Source organism: Canis lupus, chromosome 27 (assembly GCF_003254725.2).
Source record: "Canis lupus dingo isolate Sandy chromosome 27, ASM325472v2, whole genome shotgun sequence".
Classification (NCBI taxonomy): Eukaryota; Metazoa; Chordata; class Mammalia; order Carnivora; family Canidae; genus Canis; species Canis lupus.
This window is the reverse complement of record NC_064269.1, coordinates 40,898,057-40,904,056: the sequence shown is the minus strand read 5'-3', so window position 1 is coordinate 40,904,056 and position 6,000 is coordinate 40,898,057. Positions and strand designations below refer to the sequence as shown.

The window sequence follows — 6,000 nt, the reverse complement described above, 5'->3', positions numbered from 1 at the left end:
TGCCTCCCCAATTTTTAGTTCTCAGTGATACAAAAATAGCCTATAGCTGGCATTGTCCCAGAGGACATAGTTTGCAGATCCTTTGCATACCTGGAAAAAGGAGAATCAAAGGAAAATATAACAAACTCAAATAGAATTCAATAAATTCCACTTGTATATATATATGGAAATCAAACAGGACTCATATCTACAAAAATAGCCTGTTAGAAAATACAAAGAAAGCAAAGACCCTATTTAGAATAGCTAAATAAATAAATAAATAAATAAATAAATAAATAAATAAATACATTTTAAATCCTGAGAATAAACTTAACAAGAAATGCAAGCTCTACAATTTACAATTTTAATGCTACTGAAGGACACAACAGAAGATTTAACAATGCAGAGGCACATGGTGTCCTTGGATTCTCAGCATCATAAAGCTGTCAAAGATAGCTCATCTGTAAATTTAATGTCATCCCAATAAAAATACCAAAAGGGAATTTTTTGGGAACTAGCCGAGCTAGTTCTAAATTTCATATGGAAAAATTACCAAGAATAGCCAGGAAAATTTTTAAAAATTAAAGTAACAAGGAAGGTTAAAACTACCATATATAAAAAGCTATTCAAAGTCCTTAAAACGTGAATAGAGGGGGTCCCTGGGTGGCTCAGCGGTTTGGCTCCTGCCTTTGGCCCAGGGCGCGATCCTGGAGTCCTGGGATGGAGTCTCGCGTCGGGCTCCCGGCATGGAGCCTGCTTCTCCCTCCTCCTGTGTCTCTGCCTCTCTCTTTCTCTCTGTGTCTATCATAAATAAATAAATAATAAATAAATAAATAAATAAATAAATCAATCAATCAATCAATCAATCTTAAAAAAAAGGGGGGGGGGAATAGAAACAAAGATCACTAACCCCAAACAGAAAATCCAGAAATAGATTTTAGAGAATTTATGAGAATTTTCCATGTTAAATAAATGATCTTGGCTCAGCTGGATATCCATTGGAAGAAAAAATAAACGTAATGCTTTGTTCACAATTAACATCAAGATAGATTCTGACAGACAAAAGATTTCGATGACCTCATAAGTTCCTAGACAGAAAGATGAGAAGTATTTTATAACCTCATGTGAGAGAAACTATGACACAAAATCCAGAAGCTTAAGTGAGTGTTTTTGTTTTTGTTTTTGTTTTAATATAAGCTATGCTGGGCAGCCCGGGTGGCTCAGCGGGCTAGCGCCTGCCTTTGGCCCAGGGCCTGATCCTGGAGACCCGGGATCGAATCCCACATCAGGCTCCCTGCGTGGAGCCTGCTGCTCCCTCTGCCTGTGTCTCTGCCTCTCTCTGTGTGTCTCTCATGAATAAATAAATAAAAAATCTTTAAAAAAAATAATAAGGGCCGGCGACGCGCGGGCGGTGAGCTGAAGCCGGCGGTGGACGAGATGCTCCCCGAGGGCGGGGGTAGCACCGGGCTCCTGAAGGACTTGGCAGCCGACGAGAAGGCAGTTCACGCAGACTTTTTCAATGATTTTGAAGATCGCTTTGATGATGATGACCTCCCGTGAGACGCCGTCCAGGGGCCTGTGTGCTCACGCCTGCACCGACCGCTGCGGTGGAGCTCCGCAGAGGACGACTTCAGATGGCTCTAAAGGCTCATGGACATCACTTGAAAGGAGGTGGTTAGCAAGAAAGAGAAGGATGGTTTTAAATATCTGCATGAAGCCCGCTAATCTCTGAATGTGATCAACTTTTGTCTTTCAATTAAAAGAAAAAATGATGCCGTCAAAAAATAATAATAATAAAATAAAAATATAAGCTTTGTACTCAATGTGGGGCTCGAACTCACAACCCGAAGACCAAGAGTCACATGCTCTACTGACTGAGCCAGCCAGGTACCGCAAGAGTGATAAATTTTAACGTGTAAAAACGTTTTACTTTGTTTTCTTTGAAACAAAGACAAAAATAGTAATAGTAATAGTAATGCCTCAGTAAAACCGAAGGGTAAGCAACTAACTCGGGGAAAATTTTTTTTGAGGTGAGGGAATCACCATTTTGTTGAGGGGCTTCAGAGACCGGTTGAAAGGGTAGGAGGACAGTTAGATTCGACGTCCTTGGCCAGAATCTTCCCAGTTCCACAGTCACCAAAAAAGTGGGGAAAATATTCTTAACTTGGGACTCCTGTGGCTCAGCGGTTGAGCGTCTGCTTTCTGCTCAGATCGTGATCCCAGAGTCCCGGGATCGAGTCTCGCATCGGGCTCCCTGGATGGGGCCTGTTTCTCCCTCTGCCTGTATCTCTGTCTCTCTCATGAATAAATAAATAAAATCTTTAAAAAAAAGAAAAATATTTTAACTCACATGATAAGCAAGTGCTATCTTAATATATAAAGAACTAAAGTAAATAAGAGAAAATCCCACAATCTAATAGAAAAATGGGCAAGGAATGGAAACAATTCTATAGAAAAAGAAACCCAAATAGCTCTTGAACATATGAAAAGATATTCAGGCTTAGTCATCATAAGAGAAAAGCAACTTTAAGTTCCAATGAAATGCCATATTTTCACCTGTAGGGTTAATAAAGATATTTTTTTAGGTTTGATAGCCTCCTGAGCTAATGAGAATGTGGAGAAACAGACATTCACATATTGTTGGTAGTAATGCAAATCGATACAACTGTGCAGCAACATTTGCTAATCTCTGTCAAAATGAGAAGAGTACACATCCATTGAGTCAATAGTTGCATCCTTAGGTGTCTATCCTATAAATATGCCTGCACGTATGAAAAATTACTGTCAGAACATTCATCGTTTGTCACAACAAAGCAATGACTCTATGGTGGAAACAACACAGTGCTTTATCATCGGTATAAATTTTGATATATCTGTATAATGAAATACTGTCTATCATCCATTAAAAAGTATATGGCAGTTATCCTGATAGAGAAAATTGCTAAGATATGTTGTCAAATGAGAAAAGCAAGGTATAGAACAATGCATATAATAGGCTGTCACTTGTATACAATACATACATATATATGTATATGTATATGTATGTACATATAGTGAATATGTGTGTGTTGTGTATGTATATAAATCAAGAAGCTGACAACTTTGGTTGCCTCTGAAGAAAGGAACTAGGTAGAAGGGGTACAAAGATGGAAGGGGAGGTTTTTCTCTTTACTAAATTATCTATTTTTTGATGTACCATAAAAATGTAGAACCTGTTTAACAATTTGTTTTGAAGATTTTTATTTATTTGAGAGAGAGAGAGAGTACAAGCTAGGGGAGGGGCAGAGGGACAGGGAGAAGCAAATTCCTCACTGAGCTGGGAGCCCAATAAGGGGCTGGATGCCAAGACCCTGAGATCATGACCCAAGCGGAAGGCAGAGGTTTAGCCAGCTGAGCCACCCAGATGCCCCTAACAAAATTTTTTAAGTAATCTCTCCATTTGGGGGTCAAACTCAGACCCAGAGATCAAGAGTTGTATACTCTACCCACTGAACCAGCCAGGTGTCACAAGCCTATTTAAAAAATAAAGTAGCGATCCCTGGGTGGCGCAGCGGTTTGGCGCCTGCCTTTGGCCCAGGGCGCGATCCTGGAGACGGGGATCGAGTCCCACATCGGGCTCCCGGTGCATGGAGCCTGCTTCTCCCTCTGCCTATGTCTCTGCCTCTCTCTCTTTCTCTCTCTGTGACTATGATAAATAAATAAATATTTAAAAAAATTAAAAAAAAAAAAGTAATATAGGGGCACCTGAATGGCTCAGTCAGTTAAGCATCGGACTCTTGGTTTCAGCTCAAGTTGTGATCTCAGGGTAGTGACATTGAGCCCTACCATCAGCTTTGTACTCACTGATAAGTCTCTTGAGATTCTCTCTCTCATATTCCCTCTACCTTTTACCCCTCTGCGTGCACCCTCAAATGTGCACGTACTTTCTCTCTATATATAAACAAATAAATTTTAAAAAATAAAATAAAAAATAAAGTAATATATGCTCATTGTAGAAAACAAAAATATTAAGGAAGCAGAATAATAATCTCACCACCGAAGATAATTTTACGTTTCAGTAGTTATTTCCAGCCTTTTCTTTTTCTGAGCATATCATTTTTTAGTGGTAGATATGTTAAGATCACACCATGTATGATTTTTATCATTTCCTTTAATATTATGTAATGGACCTTTTCCCATTTTCCATTTCAAAATGTATTCTTCTCTACAGGTCTCTAACTTTTTACTGGTTCAGAGCTGGGATTATAATTGACACCTTTATTTCCTTTTACATTAGGTAGACAGCATCTCAGGAAGAAATACTGCTGCATGTAACACAAGTGAGCTGTACTCAGCATCTTCTGATCCAAGCTCATTGAAGAAAAACCTGAATGATCTCAAGAGCCCTTCTTTAAGGTATAATACCTGGTAGGGAGAGAGAAATAGAAGTGACCATATATTTCTTAGCAAAGCCACCAAGTGGTGCAGAAGGAAGACATCAGGAACCATCCAGGAGGGCATCCCAACCTTCCTGGACCCTGCAGGGCCCTTGGCAAGGTCCTGGAACTAGAGCCAAGGCCACTGGGGACTGCAACCTATGTCCTTCACTGGGCCAACTGGTCATATTCACTATCAGCAAAGGCCCTTTTAATTCAAAGAATGGACTTAATGTACATTTTTCAACTCATTGTAAGTGACAGTAATCTGCTAGACACTAGGAATCAAAAATGAATAAGATGCAGGTTCTTGCTTCAGTGGGCTTCCACTTTGGGAGGTGGTGGTGGTGGAGGCAGCTGCTGAAGCTTCCCATGGGAGCAATCACAAAGTAGGGAGGTGAACACTGTATAAAAGTGTGCAGAAGGTGGTAGCGAGTCGGAAGAGCTGGCAATCCTTGCTTGGTCTTCCTGGGCTTGTATCCACTGAGATTTGTCACCTGGCCTCCTCCTCTTGCATGTCCTTCCTGTAAGGACACCACCAGTAGGATTGGGTTAAGCCGCCCCCCCTCCCCATTCCAATATGACCTCATTTTAATTACAATGACCTTAATTTCTGAGTAAGGTCACTTTCTGGGGGTTACCTGCAATTCAACACGTAACACTTGCTTACTAGACATTTGGGGAATGGGTTAATTGACAAATAAATAAACTCCTGGGAATGGGGTTGCTTGACTAGAAATGGGAAGTCTGCCAGTGAGTCCCCCAGTGGCACACAGCTTTCCCTCTGCATGCAATTTTAGTCATTCTCAGTGGGAATTGCAGGAAAGTAAACCCTTTCCATTTTTTTTCTGGTGAAGGAAGGCAGCCTTCCCCACCCCTCTTCAGATACACATTTGCATTCATACGGATCTTCACTACTACCCTGTGGCATATGAAATCACATTATCCCCATTTCATGGATGGAGAAACTGAGCACAGAAGGGCCACGTGGCAAGCCCTGTTACTAAGTGACAAAACCAGGACTACAGCTTAGAACTTTGGGCCCATGGACCTTTTTTTTCTCATAAAGAAAATTATCTATTTTTTTTTCATCTCGCATATAAAGCTGGAACAAATGTTCACCATAAAAAGTTCAAACAATACAGGGGCATCTGGGAGGCTCAGTCAATTAAGCGTCTGCCTTCAGCTCAGGTTATGATCTCAGGGTTCTGGGCTCAAGTTCCACATCCAGCTCCCTGCTCAGTGGGGAGCCTGCTTCTCCCTCTCCCTCTGCTGCTCCCCCTGCTTGTTCTCTCTGTCTCTGTCTCTCTCTCTCATAAATAAATTAATCAAAAAATAAATAGTCTTTTAAAAAATTCAAATAGTACAGCATTACATCAACCAAAATGTTAAAAAGCCCCTCTACCATCCCCTAACCACTCCCAGGCCCAATCCCTTCCCGGGAGGTAACTATATTTGCAGACTTTTATCTCCTTCCTGGCTTTTTTGTTCCTCTGCATTTACTGTCCAATATGTATATTTATGCCTATTTTTAGTGCTTGTTTTTTATTTACATAAAGGGGATCACACTCTTCATGCTGTTCTGGTACTGGCGCTTTCCACTTAA

General features: G+C 40.7%; 2 long non-coding RNA genes across 5 annotated transcripts in view; one reads left to right on the top strand and one right to left on the bottom strand.

Annotated features, from left to right (window-relative positions):
- Positions 1–329: 329 nt before the first annotated feature.
- On the bottom strand, positions 330–988 carry LOC125753862 (uncharacterized). The gene is made up of 2 exons (XR_007406553.1): positions 890–988; positions 330–780 (listed from the first exon to the last, which is right to left on the bottom strand). It is a non-coding gene; the product is annotated as an uncharacterized LOC125753862 (long non-coding RNA).
- A 68-nt stretch (positions 989–1,056) lies between these two features.
- The window catches only part of LOC112669047 (uncharacterized), a 45,260-nt gene continuing 40,316 nt past the window's right edge, over positions 1,057–6,000 (top strand). For all 4 annotated transcript variants that reach the window (XR_004809801.2, XR_007406498.1, XR_004809800.2 and 1 more), the window contains exons 1-2: positions 1,057–1,139; positions 4,256–4,374. This is a non-coding gene — a long non-coding RNA (uncharacterized LOC112669047). The remainder of the gene's footprint in view (positions 1,140–4,255; positions 4,375–6,000) is intronic.